The 20,039-nt window shown below is 45.8% G+C and overlaps 1 pseudogene; it reads left to right on the top strand.

Moving 5' to 3' along the window:
* Positions 1–2,226: 2,226 nt before the first annotated feature.
* LOC136289057 (E3 ubiquitin-protein ligase BRE1A-like) lies at positions 2,227–18,570 on the top strand (annotated as a pseudogene).
* Positions 18,571–20,039: the final 1,469 nt, after the last annotated feature.

The raw sequence follows: 20,039 nt of genomic DNA, 5'->3' as shown, positions 1-20,039 counted from the left end.
CTATCACCGGTTCGACCTGAATCCTGAGTTTTCTCTGCCACTCGCAGAAGCTGGGCCGCTTTTCTGCTTCGCCTTCGGCTCCTTCGGCGCTGCTCCTCTTGCTGCAGCGTGACCCTGCACCCCCTGCGCTGCCGGGACATCCTGCCCCTGCCTGCCGGGACACCCTGCCATCCCAGCTACCAGCCCGGGACTTTTCCACTGTTCCAGCTTGGTGCTCTGAGAATCCTGCAGGGACACCGAAACCAAACTGCCCTGGGTTTTGTGAAACAAAGCCCTCAAGGTTCTTGGTACTGTTGTCGTTTGTCATTAATGCTGTAGTTGTTTGGTGGGGGGGGGAGTTTTTTTTTTGTGTTTGTTTGCTTTGTATTACATACTAGTAAAGAACTGCTATTCCTATTTCCCAAATCTTTGCCAAAGAGCCTCTGATTGTAATTTTACGTAGCAAATACCTGTCTTCCTAAACCAAGACAGCCGTCACCCACCATGCTTCCCACAGATTGGCTGGTCCTCATTGTGGATCTGAACGATTGTTTTTTTACAATTCCTTTGCATCCCGATGACAGACTGAAATTTGCCTTCTTGGTGCCAGCAATCTACAATGCTGAGCCCGCATAGATATATCAATGGAGGGTTTTGCCCCACGGTTGTTGCAATTCCCCAGCCATATGCCAATGATACGTGGCCAGAGCCTTGTCTGGAGTGCACAAGCAGTTTCCTGATGCTCATGTTTATCATTACGTGGATGACATATTGGTGGCTGCGTCCACCCAGGATGAGTTGCTGAGGATGCGGCCTCAGCTGCTCACTGGTTTGCACTCTCATGGGTTGCAAGTGGCCCCTGAAAAGGTTCAGCAAGAACCTCCTTGGAAATATTTGGGGGTCAAAATTTTGGAATGTACGGTTCAGCACCAAGAAGTGCATTTTGTGCATTTGGTGAAGACGTTGAATGATGCCCAGAAATTGGTGGGTGTCATCACTTGGTTGCATCCATATCTGGGACTAACCATGGCACTACTGTCTCCTTTGTTTGATTTGTTAAAGGGAGACTCTGATTTGAAGTTGCGTCACACATTGACCCCTGAGGCACGTCAGGTGCTAGAGGAGGTTCAGCGAGCTGTTTCTGCTCGCCAAGTTTATTGCATTGATCCCTCTGTTGATGTCACTGTGTTCATCACCACTACAGATTTGCATCCCACAGGTATCATTGGCCAATGGAATGACGAATGGTCTGATCCCTTGCATGTCTTGGAATGCATCTTCCTGCCCCATCAGCTGCAGAAGATGGCAACCACATTGTTTCAGCTCATTGCTCGATTGATAATTAAATGCAGGCAACAGTGCTTGCAATTGATGGGTGCGGATCCCGCGAAGATCATACTCCCAGTACCGCGGGAGGATTTTGACTGGAGCTTTGCAAACAGTATTTCTCTGCAAAGTGCTCTGGAAAACTTTTCACGGTGGATCACTTATCATCTGCCCAGTCATAAGCTATTGGAAGCGGCAAAATTCCCTGAAATTTCTTTGCGGCCCCAAAAAAGGAGCCAGTGCAAGGACCCACCATCTTTACTGATGGTTCGGGAAGGACAGGAAAGGCCATTGTTACTTGGAAGGATGGATCTGAGTGGCAGGTTCTGAAAGGTCATGAGGATGGGTCAGCCCAATTGGTTGAATTGAGGGCTGCCGTCAAGGCGTTTCAAAAGTTTTTCCCAAGAACCTTTCAATTTGGTCACGGATTCCGCCTTTGTGGCCGACATAGCACAGCGGTTGGGTCATTCAGTTTTGAAGGAAGTCAGCAATGCTGCTTTGTTTCATTTGCTGAAGACCCTGTGGTGTGCCATTCAGGCCCGGGTTCATCCATACTACATTCTGCACATCAGAAGTCATACCAATTTGCCAGGGTTCATAGCGGAAGGTAACGCGAGGGCTGACAAGTTGGCTAACCCAGCGTGGGTGGCCGCTCAGACTGATACACTTGCGGAGGCCAAGGGATCGCATGGGTTTTTCCATCAGAACGCACATACCTTGCAGAAGCAGTTTCAGCTGATGCCAACAGAGGCCCATGACATTGTCGAATCATGTGATGACTGTCACATGCTGGCTGTGCCTTTACCAGCAGGGGTAAATCCCAGAAGCCTTAGGGCCTTGGAGCTTTGGCAGACTGATGTCACCCAAGTTGCCGAGTTTGGCTGGTTCAAGTAGGTCACGATTAACACTTTCTCCTCTGCGATGTGGGCTTCTGCTCACATGGGAGAAAAGACCCGCAATGGCATTGCCCACTGGTGGCAGGCTTTTGCCGTTCTAGGCATACCTTCTGCTGTGAAGACCAACAATGGTCCTGCTTACGCCTCGCAGAAGGTGTGGCAGTTCCTGCAGTTGGGGGGTGTGTCATACAAGTTTGGTATCCCTCATTCTCTGACTGGTCAAGCTATTGTAGAACGCGCTCATGGTACTCTAAAGTGTCTTCTTCAAAAACAAAAATGGGAAATGCAGGGTGAAACCCCGCACAGTCAGTTGGTAAAAGCTTACGGTACTGCAGAATTCTAATAACCCTGTCATGTTGAACCATCGCCTTTCGTTAGAGGCTTCAGACAAGACACATCGGCCTCAAGCAAAGGTTCAGGTGTGAAATTTAGTCACCAAGCAGTGGGAAGGTCCCTATGACCTTATCGCTTCGGGGCGCAGGTATGCTTGTCTATCCACAGATACTGGGGTATGCTGGGTACCTGCAAAGTGTGTTTGTCCTGTCCTGAGACTGCAAAGGCAGTATCCGGCTGATGGGCAAGCTGGAAACCGTGACCAAAATGAAAGTCATCAAGTGGATGAACCATCAAGTGATGACTCAGATGCAGACAACGTGAGTGTTCACTCCCATGGTCCCTCCACAAGCAGACGCTGAACATTGCTCATTTTTCTTTTATCCTTTTCTTTTTTCCAATGGAAAAAGGGTGAGATGTTGCCCTGATTTTTCAGCCTTCTGGTATTTTTACATTTCTGTACTGGAGTTCTTACTCTTGTAACATAAACAAAGACTGATGTTTTGTAAATAACACATTCCTTTCCAGGGGGAAGGACAAATTGATGGACTTCCAGGTTGACCAGTGCGATCAGAGAGGTGTTAACCTCATTCCCCAATCGCTGGTCTAAGTCCAAACCCTTTTTAAACCCTAAACCCAAATAAACTGCCTTCTTTCCTCGACTCACAACCTGACAGGCCAGTGTGGTTTTCTCGTGTCCATCTAGTGACAGAGACTTGTTTTTGTGATTGTAAAAATCAGTGATAAGCTATCTTCTAGAACACATTTACTTTTTTTCACCTCTGTGTGTAATTTTGTGTTTTAATATCATATGGTTTGTTCCCTTTCACCCTCCCAGGGTTGGTGGTTTAGCCTGGGTTGTGTCCACCCATCAGGCTGTCCGTTTTCCCTGATACCTACCCCTATTCCCAAAAGCTCCCTGTCAATTCTCTCTGGTACCAGCTCCTGTATGGACTGCCCCTTGGGGAATTCCCTATAGTTTGAGGCTCCATTGGTCTGTTTATATAAATCTCCTTACATTACCCTCCCCATTGGTTTGTGTTCTGTAAACTTCACCTTGAATCCCTCCCCCGTCTTCTCCCTATTGGCTTCTTGACCACAGACTCCACCCTGATTCTGTCCCTTAAAACCCAGGGTTCAGCCTTTGTTCCCTGTCTTCACCTCTGTATTTGAGTTATGTGACATGAATAAAGAAACCTCAGACTGCATGTGAAGTCCACTTTGCTCCTTTTTACACTGACCAGCAGCGACTGCTTAGGACTCTAGGACACTGGGGGTTGTGTTGCACCCCACAAAGTGCCATATCACCAGGCACAAGATGCCACCTCTTTATGTTCCCAGTGGAAGGACTGGAGCTGGCATTCTCCTTCCTGGCCACTCTAGCCAGCAGTACCAGTGAGGAGATAGAATTACAGCTGCAGGAGTGTGTGGAGTCCTCCCACTGTGCTGTTGCCCAGATTGTGACAATGTATGACAAGCTGCAGGAGAAGGTGGATGTGCTGTCTCACAGGCTGAATAGTGGAGGTATGACCAAGGTGCCAGATATTCAAGAATGCTTATCTGCCCCCACCTTAGACCTGATCCTGCATTGTAGACAATGAGGTCTAGTCCTTCTTATGTGCATTTATTTTCCAAAATGAATTTGTTTGACTTTCCAGACTCTTGTTATCAAAACCTCTACTAAAGGACCAGGTGCCAGAAATGTAATGTAGCTACCTCTGTATTGGAATGCTAAAAGCACTGCACAGCATGTTGGGCTAAGAAGCAACTTGTTTTTGCCAGTACTGTGTTCATGTGCCTGAGAAGTCAGAGGGCACAGTTGAACCTTATCAGCCAGCTGTCCTCAGCCACCACATAAAAGGCTTCACACTTACAAGTAAAGAAGTGAGATCAGCATTGCAAACTGATGGTGGAGTCCTCCTTTGCAGTTGAGTGGAAGGTGTAGGAATAACCAACTACTCAATTTCCACTGAGTTCTGAGCAAAATGGTGCCCATCTAATGGTGTGGTGTGCTTAATGTAGCTGTCAGCTTTGAACATAGCAGGGTTCTGCAGAGAAAGCCAAATGACCAGCTTCTAAAACTTAATCTAGCAGATTCACTTTACACTCCGATGACTGTTGAAAAACTTGATTAGCTTAAGGTTAGAATTTTAATATTTTGAATGAAAACTTGGGTGGAAGATCAGCTTATGCTTGGCGTGCCTTCTGTGTGCTCTGACCAAGTCTGGCATTGGTGTAGGGAAGTGTTGCTGCCCTTGGCTGGCAGTCATAAACTAGTAGCTTTGACATTTGTGCCATTTGAGCCTGTCCTCAGGTGTTCTGGTTTTCCCTGTCACCCAAGTGCTGTGGTTGTCACTTTGTGTCATGGTGTGTTGGCCAGGTGTGTCATCCTGGGCTGTTGCTGTGGTGTTGGAGACAGTGATGCGACATTAACACAAGGAGTTCATGCAGCAACAACCCCAGTTTATTGTCTGGCAGCTCGTTTTATAGGGCTTTCAAATTGCCCACGCTTACAGACATGTTTGGCCAAGGGTCTCAATTCTGCCTAGCTCCTTGGCCAATGATATGGGTGCATCCGTGCTTCAAAGGGATTGGCCGAGGTCCTCTGTCTGGATTTGAATCTCACCTATCATTATTGTGTCCAGGGACTTGTTTACTTCAAGCTAGGCTGGTTGAGCTGGTATCTGTTAAGCCAAATCATCTGTGCAGCTATAGACCACCTATATCTGTCACACCGGGCCACCTGTTGTAGCGGGTTTATGCATGAATTTGGGCGGGAAATAAGATGTCCCTGGGTTCCAAGGGCATGCTCTGGGTTGCTGGTACAGACACAGCTGAAGTGATCTCTGGTGTGAGGGGATGGCCCCTGGGTCAGAAATGTGCAGCGCTGTCTAATTGCAGAGCCTTTTATTAGGGAGTGCAAGTCAAAGCTCTCTGTGAATGTAGATCAGGCCCTCAGGAAGCAGCACCTATGGGAGAGGTAGAGTAAACTGAAGTTAGACCCAGAAATTTCCTTTTCTGTTTTCTTATTTCTCTCTTTGCTGTTCCAGAATTAAAACCAATGTTCCTTGATTTCCATTAATTTCTTTTTCTTTGTGCACCTTTCAGATATTTCACTGATGGAAGAAGCAGTAGTGGAGCTGAATTCCTACCTATCACATGAGCATGGATGGCTGCAGGAACTGGCTGATGTTCTTCGGGAGAAGCACAGTCATGTCTCAGGAGTTATTAAAAGGAGAGAGAAAGAAATCTGCTTTGAGGTCCTGTTTAGCATAATTTATGGTTACCATAGATTGGAAAGCAGCTTATTTCCTTGGAGAGGCACAGGAGCAACATGGTTTGAAAGTTATGAAAAGGGTTGTTGTTGTGGTGAGCTGTACATAGATTTTCTGTATAATTCAGATTGATTTGCTTGCTATTGCATCACTAAAGAAAATGAGAGCTATAGATATAGATATAGAGATAGAGATAGATAGATAGATAGATAGATAGATAGATAGATAGATAGATATAGAGATAGAGATAGATAGATAGATAGATAGATAGATAGATAGATAGATAGATAGACAGATAGATAGATAGATAGATATTTGTTGCTGTCTTGAGATTTGGCCAGTGTAGAATTCAGGACAGTTCATGGAATAGTCTGTCGTCACAATGAAAGATGAAAAGCACATGATTAATAAGAGAAAATTACTCCTGAACAGCCTCAGGAAAAGTTGATTCTATGCAACATGTTGGCCAAAGCACTCCTTTGATTGCAGTTCTCCAAGCTGCAAGAGAGGGTGAAGACAGCAGAATCCTGGGTGTCTGTCCTGGAGACCATGATTGATGACCTTCAGTGGGACATTGACAAGATCCGCAAGAGGGAGCAGAGGCTCAACCGCCACCTGGCCGATGTCCTGGAATGAGTAAGCACTGCCCTGCTGGCCAGGAAACCTGGGGGTGATGGATGGTGTTGGATGGGTGTGTGACATCCTCTCTGAGACTTTTCTGGGGGAACTGAGAACCTGCAGTGTACCTTCTTTAGTCTTGGATGTGCTCCATCACTCTTGTCAGTATTTCACTGGGTCTGGAGGAAATCTCTTGCATTTTTTTTACAGGTAAATTTCAAAGGCTACAAGGTATATGGAGTTGGGAGCAGCATCTATGGGGAACAAGCCCACAAGGTAAGAAACTTGGTTATAGGTAAAGGGAAGAATAAAATCAAGGAGAACAAGGGCCACAATTTGAACAGAATTGAACAGATCCTGTGCCACAAAGCTGAGTAACTCTGGGCAAGCCATTTTGTCTGTCTATGAGTTTCCTACTTAAGAAACACCTGGTGGAATTAGACTCTGTCTCACTTGGTCAAGTTACCTCACTGCTCAGTAATTGCTGTTACTGCATGAACAGAATCATCAGCACTCTCAGGAGACACATTAACAGTAGGATTTACAAGCAGTTTATCCCAACAGTTTGAGGAGATGAATGCAGAGCTGGAAGGGAATAAAAAGCTTGCTGGGAATCGCCTCAATGAATTGGAAGAACTCCGTCAGGATCTTGAGGAAGTAACAACACAGAATGAAAAGCTCAAGGTGAGACATCTGTAGCTAAGTGGGGATGAAGATGTTCTGTGGGATGGATCGCCCTCAGCTTTGCCGTGCTGTGTCTCCAAAAACCTCATTAGTGGCTGTTCTGAGCCCCCTCTTTAGCTGTGTTGCACTTTGCTCCAGGTACAATTCATTGAGTCTGTGGCTCCGCTTGCAGTTCAGTGCGTTGGTGACACCGTGTGGGCACCGTTGGAAATTGTAATGGTTTCCTGCCCGTGTCCCGTTCTGATCTTTGAGTCCATTTTAACCATGTCTGGTTAAAAGTGTTTTCACCTCTTTCCAAGTAGTGATCCCTCTTCCACCTTCCCCACTCCCTGTGCAAGTGGAACCAGAGAGCAGAAACAATCAGGGAACTTGTGTGGGGAGAGAGACTATTGAAAGAATCAATGAATGTATGTCTTTCCCAGTCTGGGGGATGATAGATAGGAAACAGCCTATGAGTTTGTGATGTTTTAAAGGTGGTAACACAAGAAGCTGTGACTCTGTGGTAATAAGGATATGTTGGGGAGAATAATCCAAATGTCATCTTAGTGGTCAGTGCCAGTTACAAGAAATGTCTGTCTCAATACCCTAAATTTCAGAGATCCGATGCTGGGAACTGTCTTGAGGCACCTCTGAATTCTGTTTATCCACATGAGTTTGTTTAGAAAGAAATAGTCTTTAGCTTACAACATTTTTCCCCCCCTTAATTACTTTCAAGCTGAATGCATGCATATATGTGCCTGTTTCACTGCTGCTAGTCACAATCATTTGCTAACTTTTTTCCTAGCAATTCACTTCTGTACCCTTGGGAGTTTTTTCATTTCTCTTTCTGTCAGTCATTATGTGTTACTGGTAGAAGGCAACCACAATGCCTACTTGCATGTGCATTTTCTCTGTTCTCTCATACTTTTCTATGTGTCTATCTTTATTGATCTGGGTGACTATGATTTATTATGTTTTCCAAGTTCATATCTTTGAGAGAAACTATTTCAGGCCCAAGAATCAAAAACTTCCATGATGTGGTTGTGCAAGAGAAGCAGCCTAGTGTGTGCAGAGACCGCAGAGACTTTTTAAAATCAGTACTGAAGCATATCACTTGGGCCTACTTCAGAGTAATGCTAGTGAAGTTCTACTTTTGTCTTTGCTTGTGGCAGCTTGATTCACTGTTCTCCTGTCTTGCGAGACAGAAACCAAAGGCAAGGGGATAATATTCCTTTTTGTGGCATTTTCCCGTGTCTCAACCAGGTTGAGCTGCGACGAGCAGTGGAAGAGGCTGTGAAGGAGACCCCAGAATATCGCTGCATGCAGTCCCAGTTTTCTGTTTTGTATAACGAGAGTCTCCAGCTGAAGGCACACCTTGACGAGGCCCGCACACTGCTCCACGGCACCCGTGCCACACACCAGCGCCAGGTGGAACTGATTGAGGTAACACCTCTGCTCCATCAGCCTGGGAACTCTTGTGCCACCCACCATCACTGCTGGGTCTGTGTGCCTCTGCGAATGCTCAGGAAATTTACGTTTCTGGCAATAATTCAGGCTGTTGTGGTAGCTTATATTGATGAGGTGGGAGATATTTCAGGTTCAGAGCACCTCGTTCTGTTTCCTTTTTGTTCCTCAGAGGGATGAGGTCAGCCTTCACAAGAAGCTACACACGGAGGTGATTCAGCTAGAGGACACCCTGGCACAAGTCCACAAAGAATATGAGATGTTGAGTTTGAACTCTATCCTCACTTGCCACCAATGAGCAAGCAGGTATGATGTTGCTCTGCTGTGCCTAAAAACAAGCACCACCTACTCACCAATGCCCGTTAGGGGCTACAGCACACTAGAACACCTGGCTTGATTCTTTGTTAGCGTTAAATACTTGTTCTGGCAGGTCTCTTCATCTCAAAAAACAAAGCTCTCACCTGTTTTGTTGGGAGGACAGTTCCATATCATCTGACCTCCTTCTTGATGCTGCATAATAAATACATTTTGCTAACAATTTGGTTTATGGTAGGATATTTTGCATTATTAAAAATCACTTGTGAGGAGAGGATTCATTTCCAAGTTTGTAAGGACAATCTAGATAGCAAAGCAGTAATTCTTAAATTTCATCAGAGGAAATAAATTCCTTCTGAAGTAGCATTTAAATCAGATTTCTTTTGTAATATGACACGTTTCCCTTAGGATTATGGGTATAAAAGTAATGTGAGGTGTGAATTAGGACTATAAATTTGCAAGGACTTACAAATATGCCCTATCTGTAAGGCGTATAAGACTGACGTGACTTTTTTTCTGCAAGTGTTTTGTGGCAAGTGGTTTTGTGGGCAAGTTTTTCTGCAAGTGGTTTGTGTTTTCTGCTCTGTTGTGTGGCAGAATGATAATAGCTTTATTTTGTTCTTTGTCATTGTCAGGTAGCTTGTTCTCCATCTCCATGAAAGTCCTCAAGAAGGTTGACAGAAGTGTGGTTTGTTACAGAGGTGTTTCTTTTTTTTGCAGGCCAAATTAATCGGGAGATGCGTCACCTCATCAGCAGCCTCCAGAATCACAACCACCAGCTGAAGGGAGAGGTGTTGAGATACAAGCGCAAACTGAGAGAGGCCCAGTCTGACCTGAGCAAGGTAACACAGCAGGAAATGCCAGAGAAGAGGGGAAAGTGCTTAGGAGAAGGGGGAATGCTGCCACCCTGTCCTGGGTTGTAGTGTAGGATGTGCACAGAGTATTCTATCACCATCTTAATGAACTGTTGAATCCAATTGTTGGAGCAGTGCTCTTCCCAGGCCCCCTCCCTCAGGGCTATCTCCTGCTAATGGCCCATCAAATGCCTTGCTGCATGACTCATAGATAACCCCCTCTGGGAGCGATCTCTGTTTAATGGGCCATCAAGGACCTCCTGCATGACTCATCATCCCATTGTGAGATGCTCCGCCCAGGGGCAGGAACCAAGCATTCCCACCTGAATATAATCTGGGGTTTGGGGCAGTACAAGGAGCCCTTACCCACTGGATTCCCAGAGGACCAGAGCTACCAGACCTTTCTACAGGATCACTGCTTCAGGAAGACCACCTCATCTGGACTGCTTCCATCACCCTGCTCAGGTTGTATTCTGACTCTGTCAGTGGTCTTTTGTATTATTGCATCTATTTTATTTTACTTTCTTTCCTTTCTTCCTATTAAATTGTATCTCTGACTTGGAGCCTCTCATTTGTTTTGCTTTCAAACCACTACACACCCTTGCCATCAATATCAACATTTCTGGTCCACTGTGCAGGATGCCGTGAAATTTTCTGTGGAGCTCTGTACTCTCCTGCTTCCTTTGACCAAATGAATGCTTTTCCTTTGTAACTATCTAGTGCTCCATGAAAAGGGGGCATGGAAGCGTGGATCTGGGAAGACAGAGTAGAAGGGGGTAAGGAAGATTCCTGGCTAAGAACTTAAATGTTTGTTTTCTTGATCATCTCTCTTGCTGTTCCATGCCAGATCCACTCTCACAGTGGCAGTGCTGTCTTCCAGTCCCTGGCCAGCGCTGAAGACACGAAGGAGGAACCTGCAGAGATCAAGCAGGAACCTGGTGATGCTTCTGCCCAAGTGTCTGTTCCCAAGGCTGCTTTTGAAGATGTTCATGAAATGAAGGCCAGGTGAGATTGAGAGGAATGGGAACAGGAGAGACAAGAAAGTGAGAGGGAACGAGAGAAGGAGAAAGAGAGAAAACGAGAGAGAGGGAAAGAGCAGAAAAAGGAACAAGAGTGGGAAAAGCAGAAACAGGAGGAATCGGAGGAGAGAGAGTTGAAAGAGAAGGAGAAAGGGGAGCATGAAGATGGAAGAAAGAAGGAGGCTGAAGTGATCAAGCAGCTGAAGGCTGAGCTCAAGTAAGAGTTGTTGTCTCTCTTTTTCCTGTGGGAGCACTGCCCAAGCCTGCGGTATTCATAATGTTCTTGCTTTTATGGGATCAGCATCACTGAAGTTTGGAGCCAAGAGAGTTTCTTGACACCTTCTGTATCTGATTGTGATGTGGTCAATGTAGAAGTGTTTTTCCTACAACAGCCTAAAGCATGAATGCACATCCTTGTGTTTAGTGTAATTTCTGGCTGGTTCTTGTAGCTTGAAGAACTGAGGCAGAGGGTGAAAGAACTGAAAGACAAGGAAAAAAAGGAGAGTAAAAAGATGGCTGATGAGGATGCTCTCTGCAAAATCTGAGCAGTGGAGGAACAGATTGAATATTTACAGAAGGAACTTGCCATTGCTAAGCAGGTGAGAAGTTTCTGATGAGTTCTCTTTTGGCTGGAGCACCTGTGAAGGAACTGCCTTCAGGTTATGTCCAGAAAGAGAGAAGGAATTTGTATCTGTACGGGCCAGAGATATGAGCTTGATCCTTGTTTCCCAAAGGGGAAGAAAACGAGCAAAAGAACCACCAACAAAATAACCCTCCCCACCCTCAGCTCCAGGGTTATCACAGGCAGGCCATGGTGGGAAATGTTTAATAACAATTTAACATCAAACAAACAATTAAACATGTGGCCTTGGTCAATCACACAGAGGAGAATTGGCTTTATCAGCCATTTGGGGAAGAGATTACAATTTCTTTTTAAGACGTATCTTCTCAGTTCACCTAGTGAATATATTTGCATGGAACTTGTACATACCTTCTGCCAAATAAAGGCTTAATCCAATGAGAGCAGGACCACCTCAGCAGGGTGGCCAATAATCGACATGTACTTTTTTAGAATACTTGTTATTGTAGAACAGAACTGCTCTACCTTGTCAATGCTGAAACAGCCAAAGTGTGTTTAAGGGGCTTGGCAGCCTCTTAGTTGGAAGCTGTCAAGCTGTCCACATGTAGGATTTTTGGCCTGGTCTATCTGGCCGCTGTTCAGTCTCTGGGAATTGGGAGCTGGTTTCTGCCCAGCTCTGGCAACAACTGTGTCAAAGCTGATTCTGCCAGACAAGAGATAGGTGACCATCTTTTCTCTGCACCTTCAAATTCAGAGTATCTCTTCTGTGGCGCAGGCTTGTAGGGAGTACGTTTTCCTGGTTGTTGGGATGGTACTGTTCCCTGACACCAAGAATCTTCCTTCATCTTCACTAGGTTTGGTGTCTCTGAATAAAATGTTTGGGTCACTGTAGGGGGTGCAGAGCAGAGTTTGACCAGAGCCTGTGATTCTTTTGCAGGAAGAAGAGGCCTTGCTGTCAGAAATGGATGTCACAGGCCAAGTCTTTGAAGACATGCAAGAGCAGAACATCCGCCTGATGCAGCAGCTGTGGGAGAAGGATGATGCCAACTTCAAGCTGGTGTCAGAACATATCAAGTCCAACCAGATCCATAAGCTGCTGAAAGAAGAAAAGGAAGAGCTTGGCAGAGTAAGTTTTGATACTGAAAACACAGGAAATACGGAAAAAGGAGAGAGGACAGAAGAGCTGATGGGGAAGGTGGAGGTGTTGTTGGTTATCTGTTTCAGGCAGCTGCACAGAGCCGTTTGCTTGCTCCCCCAATGAGGGGAAGGGGAAACAATCAGAAGGGACAAAGTGAGAATGTGGGTGAGATGAAATAAAGGCAGTTTAACAGTTAAAGCAAAGATGTCCATACAGGTGAAACTAAAAATTAATGAATTGATTACTTCCTGTAGCAGGCAGGAGTTCAGTCATCTCCAGGAAGGCAGAGCTTCATCGTGCTTTATTGTTATTTAATAAATGCTGCGGCTCTGAACATCCTCCCACATCCTCCCTTCCACCAGCTGTTCTTGCTGAGCACAGCACTGTAGAGTACGGAACACCCCGTGGGCCAGCTGGATCAGCTGTCCTGGCTGTGCGGCATCCCAGCTTCTTGACACCCTGAGCCCACCTGCTGGTGGGCAGCATTAGACACAGAAGGTCTTGATGCTGTGTATGGGTACTGCTCAGCAACAGTATCATGGGTTTTGTAAAGAGCATATTATTCTATTCCATCTGGGTGGAGCAGAATTGCTTATCTTTGCCCAAATGAGTCAGTGTCACTTATCAGAAAGTAGAGTGCTACTTATCTCTCTTCATTGTTTCACTACTTCCATGAGAATGTCTTCTGCTAATGGACCATTAAGAGCTCATCAATGACATTACACATTACAGTGCACTATTGTAAGCTGCTCCACACAGAGAGGAGGAGCCAAACCATCTTAACCTAGATAAAAAAGAGCCACAGTCCCACTAAGTATCCAGTTTTTCCACCGGATCCCTGGAGGAAGACCGCACCCATCTCACCATTACTAGACCCTTTTTCTTCAACGGGACCATCTCTACTCCAACAGAACCACATCTGCCACTCCAGGAGGGCTTACTTTGGACTGCTTCCAATACACTGACCAACAGGGTGTCAGGTTGTATTTCTGACTCTGTCAGAGTTTTCTAGGATTTCTTGTTTGTTTATTTGTTTGCTTATTCTTCTGTACTACAGCATCTGTATTTTTATATCCCTAGTAAAGAACTGCTATACCTATTCCCAAAATCTTTGCCTGACAGCCTTTTAATTGCAAATTTATAACAATTTAGAAAACGGGGGGAGGGGCTTACATTTTAAGGGAGACTCCAACCCTCCCTGGCAAATACCTGTCTATCTAAACCAAGACAAACAGCTAAAAACAGTGCTGTGTTACTGACAGTGTTTTGCTCCAAAGTGTAAAACAGACCAGCATGTGAGCTACTCTGAAGAGAATTAACTATCCTCACCAAAATCAGTCCAGGATGGATTGTTCCTCTCACCAGCCTAGGAATGCATCAGGCTTCAAAGAGGCCTGTCTTTGTAAGAAACTGGGATTGCTGTATGAGCATTAAAATGCCCTATGGGGTCACTGCTATGGAGAGGAGATGGGTGAGGAAAAGTGCGAAGTCCTTTTCCTGTTGTAATGCTACTTCTACTTGTATATTCTACCTATACCTGTATATGTTGTTAACAAGCAGGAGAAGTTGGAAACCATGGTTCAGTCTGAACTACCTCAGACATGGGTACAGACTGGGAGAAGAAGTCACTGAGAACACTAGAACAGAGAAGGACTGGCAGATTCTGGTAGATCAGAAGCTGGACATGATTTAGCAGTGGACACTGGGAACCCAGAAAGCCAACTGCTTCCTGGGCTGCATCCAAAGCAATGTGGGCAGCAGGCTGAGGGAGGGGATTCTGCCTCTCTGCTGTCATGAGACCCCAGCTGCAGTGCTGCATCCAGCTCTGGGGTCCTCAGCACAGGAAAGACACATGGACCTCTTGGATGGAGTCCAGAGGAGCCTGTAGAGATGATAAGAAGAAATGAGCATCTCTGTTACAAGAACAGGCTGAGAGAGCTGGGCTGGTTCAGCATGGAGAAGACTCTGGGGAGACTTCATTGCAGCCTTCCAGTACCTGAAGGGGACTTAGAAAAAGGAGGAAGAGCAATTTTTTTAATGAACATAGGACAAGAAGCAGCAGTTTAAAACTGAAGGAGGGCAGGCTTAGGTTAGATGTTAGGAAGGAATTCTTTACACAGAGGGTGGTGAGGCACTACTAGAGGTTGCCCAAAGAAGTTGTGGATGCCCCATTGTGGTATATGGGTTTGTGTTTGTTAAAGGTGTTAATGGTTATGTTTACCAGAAAGCCCTGTGGCAGGGAAAAGCAGCAGGCTGGGCGGTGAGGGGTCAGTTGGGGGTTGAGAGGCAGTTGTGGGGAGAGACGTGTGGACAGCATGTGAGCAGGAAACTGATTGGGTGGTGAGACACATGGACAACAGCATTGCAGCTGAACAGCCAATGGGTTCTCTTCTTCTGTTAAGTTTTGGTTATGTCCAGTGGAAATTGAAGGTATAAAAGGGGAGTGTTTTCTATAATAAAGTAATTTCCTTCGCATGCACAAGGGGGTCAGTTGTCTTTGCTCCCCACTGCTAGACCCCATCCCTGGAAGTGTTCAAGGCCATGCTTGGATGGGGCTTTGAGAAATGTGCCCTAGTGGAAGTTTCCCAGGGACACTGGGACTAGATATCTTTAAGGTCCCTTCCAATCCAGGCCATCCTATTAGTCTGTATCCTGTCATCTTTGGAACCACTGTGGAACTGTTCACTGCCTTGCAGCAAGTCTTAAAGCCACTGTCCAAAAATTAAGACATCTTTGTTGCAAATATTTGCCTGCTAAGTTTTAAAGTGTTGACCAGAGAGATCTGGGTACAGCTCTCTGGATACAGGCACAGCTGTTCAGGGAGAAAAAGGCAAGCTGAAGATGTGCTCCTTGGTGATGGGGAAGCAGGGGTAGTTTTAGCTTGCAGCTTGAGTGACAGCCCTGAAGATCCACAGAGCATGCATTCATTTCTTCTGTACCTTCTGTCTCTCTTTCCAAGGTGGATGCCCAGCTGCAGGTTGTACATAAGCTGGAGGAGAAGAAACACTTACTGCAGAGCAGTATTGGAACAGGAGAGAAGGAATTGGGTCTGCGAACACAGGCCTTGGAAATGAACAAACGCAAGGTGAGGGGCCCCTTCATTTCCTCTTGGGTTGTGAGGTGGAGCTGCTGCCTGCTTGTAGGGGGCATGGAAGGCTCTGAGCTCTCACTGGTATTACAGAATCTGGTATTTCCTGGTTTTGGATGAGTGTATCAGAAGGCTGAGGAGTCCTGGAGAGAATTATGATTAAAGTACTTGAGGTTGATGTTTTCCTTTGATAAGGATAAGCAGATCATACATGCTTCTGTGAAACCTCTGGTGAAAAAAAGAGACAACAGCCAGATGAAGTTAACTGCAGTCAAAGCTTTTGTAGGAAAGGTGGGATAAGCAAAAGGAAAATAGAGCTGGGGAACGTGAACACTTTTAACAAATGCCTAAGATCAAAAAAGTAGGTGTGTTACCAGTAAAATAAGACTAAGTCTTATGGCTGATGCTGCCTTTGTTGTTAAGTTTTAGTAGAAACGCAGAAATTACATTAAAACAGGCAGAAAGGAAAGCAGGGATATCACTATGAAGAGGTGCTGGGGAGAATTCATCAGTGTCACCTGTGCTTAATATGACAATTCATGGTATGAAGGGCATTTGGTAATAAAGTTAGAAGGGAACTGGTGAAGAGAGAAAATTGTTAGAAAAACACTAATGATCATCTAGTTCTCTCTTCAACATATTTTCAGCCTTCCAGCCTTCACATTTTCTCAATTAAATTGTTTAGAGGCAGTTCTGCAGCTAAACTAGATAGAACTGCAGGATGGCTATTTCTGAGTGACATGCTTTGCAGTGTGCCAAGGCTTGGCTCTGCCCAAAGGAATCTTGAAGCTAAATGATCAGAACTTGTTAATAATAAGGTAATAACGGGACTAGAAATCACAAGAGCTCTTCTTCTGTTTGGTCCTTCTATACTGGTTTTCTTTCTCAGGCCATTGATGCAGCACAGCTTGCAGATGATCTGAAGGCCCAGCTAGAGCTGGCTCAGAAGAAGTTACATGATTTTCAGGAGGAGATTGTGGAAAACAGAGTAACTAGAGAAAAAGAGATGTTCAGCTTCAGAAGGGCTGAGGTACATATCCTGTGCACAGTCCTTCAAGATCTGTCTGCTTTAGTGTCCTTCTTGTACATTGAGCTTGCAGAGGGTTTCAGCTAAACGCTCTGGGTGTCCAGTTTCACTTTGATTTTGTCTTCATCAGGTCTTGGCTCTTTCAGATTTTGTCCGCTGAAAACTGACAATACTTTGTGGCATCAGATCATTGGGGGTTAGATTTGTTTCTTTTTCACTGAAAGAATTTTTCCCCATAAATTGCTAGGAGACTAACTACTGGGTACTGTTGGGTGCTTGACCAAAAGAAAGAGCTGGCCAAAAGTTGGGAGGGGGAATGGGGCTGGAGGCAGCTACACCCTCTTGCTCTTGGCATCGGAGAGAAGATGGCTAGGCTGCTGCTTGCTGTGGGAGGAGTTCACTGTCACCACCAAGTCCAGCCCTGGGAAATCTACCATTATCTGCTGGTGTGGCCCAGAATTCTGAGCCCGCCTCCTCCTGCCCTGCTGTGCCAGCCCTGTCCCACCACCAAGGCTTCTTCAGTGCTGCTGTGAGGCTTTTTGCTACTCTGTGGCCCTGCACTGCCCTGCCCTGCCGGATCATCCCTGCCGTTCCAGTTACTATCACAGAGCTTCTGATATATCTCATCCACCAGCCCGGGATTTTCCACCATTCCAGCTTGGTGCTCTTAGAGTCCCCCAGGGGCACCAAGATCAGACTGCCCCGGGCTTTGAGAAACAAAGCCCCTCCAGGTTCCTGCTTCTGTTTATTATTAATGCTGTACTTGTTTGTTTGTTTGCCTTGCTATACATACTAGTAAGGAACTGTTATTACTATACCCATATCTCTGCCTGAAAGCCCCTCTAATTTTCTAAATTATAATAATTTGGAGGGAGGGGGTTTGAATTCTCCATTCCAAGGGAGGCTCTGCCCCTCCCTAGCAGACACCTGTCTTTCAAACTAAGACAATGATTGTGTTGTCTCTTGGGTTGCAGGGGATGAAACTGTGGGTGCCATGACATAGCCAGCCAGGTGCACATTCTCTTTGGTCTCTGAAGAAGCTGTGACAGAGAATGTACTGCTCTTTCACTTGGTCTTCTGTTTTTATGCAGGAAGATATTTCTAGGTTGCGCAGGAAGCTGGAGACCACAAAGAAACCTGACATGGTTCCCAACTGTGATGAGATCCTGATGGAGGAAATCAAGGATTATAAGGTGAGTATCTGTGTCTATCAACTTCGCGTTTTACTGTAGTCAGAAGGTGTATAGGCACGCTTTCAAAGATGAGATCTGACATCTCTCGTCTGTACTCTGGCACTGAAGAAACCACATTGTCCTTCTGAGGAATGGAAGGACCTTCACCTTGAGGTATCTCTGAGCACAGCAGCTGGGCTGCTGGGCCTCTCACAGCTGTCTGTGTGTGTCTTGCAGGCCCGCCTGACGTGCCCGTGCTGCAACATGCGCAAGAAGGACGCGGTGCTCACCAAGTGCTTCCACGTCTTCTGCTTTGAGTGCATGAAGACGCGCTACGACACCCGGCAGCACAAGTGCCCCAAGTGCAACGCAGCCTTTGGGGCCAACGACTTCCACAGGATCTACATCGGCTGAGGCCCTCACAGAGCCTCTGCTTGTGCTGGGCCGGCCTCCCTCCCTCTCTGTCAGCTTCTGCTGCCTGAGCTGCAGTGTCTTCTCAGAGGTGCATTCAGGGTCTCCAAAGAAACGTACTTTGGATCTTGCTTCCTCTCTTGGCCCTGTCCCTTTGGTCTTGCCTTCAGTTTTTGTGTGCTCTTTGTGCCTGAGAGGAAATTTCCCATCCCTCGCTTTCACACTGCCAAGGTGGGAACATGCAGCTGAAGTGCTGCCGTGGTGGGATGGAAGCTGAGCTGCGGCAGCAATTAGTAAGAGCTTTATTTGAGGGCTCTGCTTTGGATGCTAATTAAATCCCATCAAGGGATGGCACTGCTCCTGGGAGGGAAGTGTTTCCCAGTTAGCAGGCCCAATAGAGGCCAAGGAACTAAATCTGTAGTTTAGTGGAGTGGAGCAACTCCTTAGGTACCTGTGTAACTTCCTGAGTCAGGGCAAGAACCCCTGAGGGCTGGTGCGCTAGGAAACATCCTCCCGAGCCCCAAACAAACACTAAACATCTTACTATCCAGAAGGGGAGAAAGGAAAGATCTTGGAGACCCTTGAAAAGAAAACAGCATGCCACTGATGAGCCCTGGTTGACGTGCTCACCTTCCCCCAAGCTGAGGCATTGCTGTCATTGTCCTCAGAAAAGGACTTCTAGTGGTTCCTTTGCTGCAACTTCACCACAAAGATTAAACTTGCTATGTACAAATTCTTATTAAAGCTGTTGTTAGGTTTATTTTTCTGGTTCACTAGCTTCTGGTACGATCTGTCTGTGCTCTCATCCTTTGTCCAGTTCTTTGAAACATTTCTCACAAGCTTGAAACTTTGACAGTAGAGACACTTAATTCCTTCCTTCCTCTGCTTTCAAAATATGCTCAACTAGAACAACTTTTGGCCCTTTTGCTCTATCCCCAGTAGCTTATTCCTGACACAACAGGAAGGCCAGGGTGCTGCATTGTTTCTGCAGTCATTTTGTCATGGCTAATGGGAATTTTGGCAGGGATGTGGTGTAGCTTAAGAGACTCAGTGCTCCCCCTGCTTGGAGGCTGCATTTGAAATCTACTCCTAAAATCAAAATGGGAAGTTGTTGATTTGCAACATTTCTTCCTAGAGTGTAGTGTTTTCCCTGTAAACTTAATTTGCATGGAAGGTGCACCTGTCAGAGGTTTGTCTCATGGGTGTCCCTTCCCTGAAGCATGGAATCTCTATTGCCCTCCTGTAACCCCTCTCTGCGGGAAATAGCAGATACAAAGTGAAAGGAGTTCATCACAGGCTGTTACACTATTCATTATTATCTTGGGGAAAACATTCAGAATATATGAAAAAGCCTTGTAAATGATGAGGAATCCTGGAAAGTGAGAAGGAACTTGCCTTTCCAAGGGGAACCTGGGCTGCTGAGAATTTCTGCCATGGCGTAAGAGCTGTTGGAAGTAATAAAAGTAGAAGCCTCTTCCCTTTCACTGGAAGTTGCTCCCGGGATTACAGGTTCTAGCAGGAAGTTGGCTAAAGAATGGTGTGGTAATGTTGCTCGTAGATTTTGGAGTACAAGTGCTTGTTATCACAACCAAGACCTGGCTCATAAACAAACTGCATCTTCAAACAGCTTTACTATGGCAGCAAGAGTTTCTTTTACAGCTGTGAACAGCAATTTAAACAGCCCCAGCTGAGCTGCAAAACCCCTCTGTCCTTCCCTGGTCACTCTTGTGTCACCTTTCTACTGAAATTGAACTTTGTGTGCATGCTGCCCAGGTTGGCTTCCCTCAGCTATGGCATGAAATAGATACTTCAAACAATCTGCATGAGTTTCACAGAGGAGTTTTGGAAACTTCTGTTCTCCCTTAAAAATAAAAATGTCTT

The sequence above is a fragment of the Chamaea fasciata genome, unplaced genomic scaffold, assembly GCF_029207755.1.
Source record: "Chamaea fasciata isolate MVZ Bird 193981 ecotype frontalis unplaced genomic scaffold, bChaFas1.0.hap1 SCAF_4, whole genome shotgun sequence".
Lineage (NCBI taxonomy): Eukaryota > Metazoa > Chordata > Aves > Passeriformes > Sylviidae > Chamaea > Chamaea fasciata.
The sequence above is the reverse complement of the archived record's forward strand: the minus strand, read 5'-3'. Positions and strand labels throughout refer to the sequence as shown.